We start from the raw sequence: 5,278 nt of genomic DNA on the forward strand, positions 1-5,278 counted from the left end.
CCGCAGAAGATCATTTAACCATCGGGCAAGAATTGGTTTGAATTTTAATACACGACAAAATGCAAATGACTCTACAAACATTCGCTCCACCACCTTCGCTGCCGGTTGGTCCCATCTGATTGAATCCAGCACTGTGTTTGCATTATTCATAACCGCTTCCGGTTCGGTGTGATAAGAAAGTGAAAAGTGCCCGACAGTCGCCGGCAGCCCTTCGCGCATTACGCCGGCTGGTTACAAAAACGACGAAACTCTCACCGTCTTCTCGGTTCCGGCTTTGGTGGTGAAGCACAATTTGGAACCATAATGTTGCCAGCAAACTACTTATCACTTTACCGTTCCCACCAACGGAGCCAACCGGTCAGGTCAACAACTTCATCCGAGAGTAGTACAACTCTTCAATTAAGTTGCGGAACTAAACCGGGTTTATGGTAAGAAAGAGAGCGAGACTGAATTGAAAGCTGGAACTACTTTTGGAATTCAGTTCATTTTTCGGCAATTTGCATTCGAAATTGTACGCATTCATTGCGTTATTGGATCATGGCCAAGACTCTAAGGAAGGGTTTTGTCTCTGCAGCCGTGTGACAGACCACAGAGCGGGTATTAGTAGGGCTCTAAGTGGACCCAACGAATGGCACTACGGCACCGGGCACTGTTTGCAGGACCCTTGAAAGCGGTCACCGATCCGTCACATGCACCGATGTAACCACCGATGAAGGACGATAATGCACGAACCAACGGACGCACCGCATACGTGCCAAGCCGAGCGACAAGTGAATCAGTCACTCCGTGAGAGGGATGAGCATATTACTTCCCGTATTTCTCGTGGCCCCGGCACCAGAGAGGCCCCGGCACGTAAAAGTGATTATAAAGGGGTGGCCGATGGCGGGCTCTTGATAAGATGAAAATTATACCGCCTTCCGATGGATCCGGACGATTGTACCGATCCGATGTCCTTCTCCGGAACCGAGGCTGCCTGCTGCCGGGAAGAAGCGGTAAGCAAACACTCCCTCAACCCAGCACAGACAGAAGCGTGAAGCAATGTAATCATTGGGATTGAATGAAAGCACGCTACCGGCAACGATTCCGGTGTGCCAGGATCCGGTGGCCGGCCTGCCATTTCACCTTTTGCCAGCGAAGTGCACGATAAACGATAGCCGCCGCTAAGCCACGGCACGCGCCCGGCCCGATGGCCAGATGGTGTGGTTCCCAGTCCCGGGGCCCAGTCGGGTTGTGCGGTGATTGAATGATTTTAAAATGTTTTTATTTACGTTGAAATGTCAGCCCCGCCGCCGGTGTGTAAGCGATACGACGCCGTATTGTGGAGCGAAAAAAGAGGTCCCGGAGCCATCATGCAAACCGGGTGACCGGGTTGACGACGGGTTTGCCGCAGAAAAGGTCCACGGTTTCGTTCGACAGCTTAATGGTGAGTAGCTTGATGGCCACACACCCAGCGAGATGCCAATCACTGTGCTGTCATTCGAATCAATAACCGTCGGAAGACTGGGAAAAGCTCCCTCAAATCTGATCCTGCGAAAGGTTCAGCGAGGCTCAGAGCGAGGCGCAGCGAATCGAAGGGTGCGTTGCAAGAAAAACTCAGCTCCGGTCGGTGGTAGACAACTGTTTGACAGCCAGTCGAAGGTGGCTTTGATTGAAAAGGAACTATTTGACAGTTGGTGGGAACTTTCGGCCATCATTATTTACGTTACTGCGCTGCCGATAATTTCATACAATAAAAGTAAGTGTTTGATTGCTGTTATCCCGCCTTCTCAGGACATTCCGTACCCCGTTCTAGCTTTCTGATGAACCGAGTGCACCCACAGCAACTAAATGATTGAATTAAAATTCATGTTTTCTTACGAAACCCGAAACCGCCGGCGTCATAATTCTGAAAGCTAAGCTTTCGACACGCCACGCAGCTTGACAATGTCCAGCAAAAAGGAGACCCTAAACCCGTGTCCCCAAGTGGATCCGGATAGGAGCCCCTAAGATGGCCATGCCGGCGATGGTTCATAATCCCTTTTATGGCACCCGAAAATTCGAAATTCCGTGGCCCGACCCCCAGTGAGGGGCGTCGTCCTGATTTGAAGCGACGAGCGTGGCGAACATGAAACCGAACCCGAACCCCGAGCCTTTATCTTTGGCCGCTCGGCATACAAATCAACCCATTGAAACAACAGCCAGGTCCGACCAAGAAAGGCACGCAAATCGGGTGCCGAAAGCGGCACCGGCTGCTGTGGCTTTCTCCGGATCTTCGGATTCTCCGGCCGACGGTCGAAAACTTGACGATGCTCTCCGGCTAGTAATCTACGATTAGGGCGCGACCCTTGGCGGACAAAAACGGACCCAGTCATGCACGGCCCTGTCATCGTCATCGTCAGCAAAAGTGCGCCGATCGCCTCGAAATGGATTTCCCATCGTGCCGGACGGGAGCCCGACCCATTTCGGACTTAATTTGTGTACCAGAGTGCGTCCCCGTGGTGCGATCGTGCCCGGAATCGGGAAACTGCTGACTGCGCTGTGTCGCTTCTCGGAAAAATGTTGTTGCCCCTGTTTTGCATCATCGGCAGCGGTCTGCTTAGCGGCATTTGGGATGTATTTGCTGATTAAAATTCCGACTAGTTGCAGAGTAGAGGATAACATTTATAATTCCTTCCCGGTCAGAATGTAAGAAATCTGCCTCGTCCGAACGGAAAGTGGCTGTATCTAGTTCCCTTTTATTAAAACCATTATCGTGTACATCAATCTGTTGCGATTTGGAGATTTCCCGTTCCGTTTCGATTGGACCTTCAACGGGGGAAGTATTTCGTAAAGACCCGGCGTAAACGCTTTAAATTCATAGCTGTCGGTAACGGGTCCTTTCTAGACCTCAATGCTTTCGCGCCGTGCTTTTTGTCTCCTTGGGTTGGCCGATCTCTTTGAGTAGGCCTCTTTTATGGGAGGCCACTACCAACGGATCGGACAAATTCGGTTTTATGTCCTCGTCATCCCTTCCAAAAGAAACGCATCACAAGCATCATCCATTCTATCTGGTCCCGTCCCGGATGGTGAAGACAGCATAAATTGGTGTGTTTGCAGTAGGCACAAACAACAATACTGCTGCTGTCCTCTGTACCGTGTATGCGAAATTTGTCCGAATTGAATACATTACTGACAGGGGCCGTTGCGTAACACGCTCCGGTATGTAAAGTAGTTCGCGTCAACTAAACAGCCCATCGATCGATCGATCGATGGGTTCGAAACATCCTCCAGTTCGAAACACACACCGCTGTGTGCATAGTTGTGTCCCGTTCCGTGTCAATCAACGCCTTTTCCACACATCCGAAAAAAGTGGAGCCTTCCACCTCTTCGGTGTTTTCAAAAAAGCGAGCAGCGCCCGGATCATAACCAAACAGTTCGGCCAAACGCAAAACACGCCACTTAAAACTGGACCAACCCCGTCCGTACGGTGCCCGGACAGATTCGGGCGGATAAAATCGTCTTTATTTTAATGAAAAGCAAACACCCGGCATAAAACCGTTTTGAGCAGGTCGGCCGTCGGTATCCTCTGCCGTATCGTTTGCCGAGCGAGCCGAGCAAGTTAACACCGGTGGTGGCCACCACCCGACAATAGTAACGGCGCTGAAACGGGGTGGTAAATATTTGAACGTGTGCCCGAGGCCAAGAGGTTCCACTCCTGCCTGCTCATCACTGCACTTTTCCGGGTCCGTCGCGATCCATTTGTTTTGGCGCAATAAACTAGAACGACCGACCTACAAACAGCGGTCCGTGGTGTGAATTTTCGGCGCGGTGTGGGGGCACAGGATTCTTTCCGGGAAGCCGGGATTTCAAATTGATTATTTTAATATTTCATCCCGCATCCCGGCAGCACACCTTTCGCCAACTTTCAATCCGTGGACGGAACCCGCCATCGAATGCTCCGTGTTGCTCCGAACGCATATCGTGCGCCGCTAGTTGCTGCCGACAGCTTGACAGGAACCAGGAACACGCTAGAGATTAAATACGGGAACAGGAAAAGCCGGAGTGTGTGCGTGTCTGCGATAAAGGTTGTATTATTTTTATATCCAGCCAGCCAACGGAGCCGAGGACCGGGTCAGGTTCTGGCTGCTGGTAATCAAATTGATGCTCCCATCGCGCCCATTGTTGCGTGTGTCCTCCCGAGACCGGAAGTGCGTGTATAACAACCGGTGGCCGACCTGGGCTCGGTCTCACCGACCTGGGCTTGTGGCATTTTTCATTCCAAGCCCGCACAGGCTCTGGATGCTTTGTCCGGCTCAACGCAACGCACTCGTTAGGCCATTGTCACACCCAATAAGCTTGCGAAGGACGGGCCCTAGACACCGGGGGGCCCTGAAACCCCGTCGGCCGAGCAGTAGCAGAGGTAAATAGAAAAGCCATAACGTTGCGCGTTGGTCGTCGCAACGAGCGGGACGAAACTATGATGTTGTACACTGTAAATATAGCGTATGCTTCAATTTATTATTCATGAACTTCGCCTATGGCCGAGAGCGGTCAAAGACACATACGAGAGGTCCCCGGTGGGGAGGCGAAAGGTGAAAACATGCTAGGCACAGCGCACCCCCCCAGGAGCGCGATGTGTTAACGGTGAGTTATGGACTTTCGCATTCGTTGCCACTCTGTCAACAACGTAATTAGAAAGTTGGGCCCGAGTCCTCGGCCCAATAATATTATCTTTTCCGTTTATTTGTTAACACACTTATAGTTCCAGTTCCTTGCGTTGTCGGCAGTCCTCTGTCCGTGTTCTTGGTGACGTCACGGACGACCCGGGCGATGATGATGATGATGCTGCGGTGGTCCCCGAGTGGCACTAATCTGGTTCGGCAGCGCATTATCAGGATTTTTCTCGTTACACCGCACGCCTTCGCCCCTTCATGCGTTTCCACTGGGACCTCGTCCCTTTATGCCCTTTTTGCTTTGATTTGCCTTTTCCACCGCACACGCCCATCCACACGCGTAATATAACTTTAATGGGCGGCCCGGCACAAGATTTAAGACCGCGCACAAACCCCGTAAATGATGAACGCAGGTGGACGCAATTTATGTCCTTTGCCGTTGGCGATGTCGGAAGCGACGCACTCGGTGTGTTTGTTTTATTTTGCATGTCACCACACCGTGCCCAGACCACAATCTCCTGTGGTCACCTGTGGACCCAAAACCGGGCTGTCCGTAAAATCTTTCGCCGGTGTCATTAACAGCTCGACGGCTCGACGCGCGGGAGCTTATTAAAATTAATGGAAACTCACGCACTGATCTTTACGCG

Source organism: Anopheles bellator, chromosome 1 (genome assembly GCF_943735745.2).
Source record: "Anopheles bellator chromosome 1, idAnoBellAS_SP24_06.2, whole genome shotgun sequence".
In the NCBI taxonomy this organism is placed as follows: domain Eukaryota; kingdom Metazoa; phylum Arthropoda; class Insecta; order Diptera; family Culicidae; genus Anopheles; species Anopheles bellator.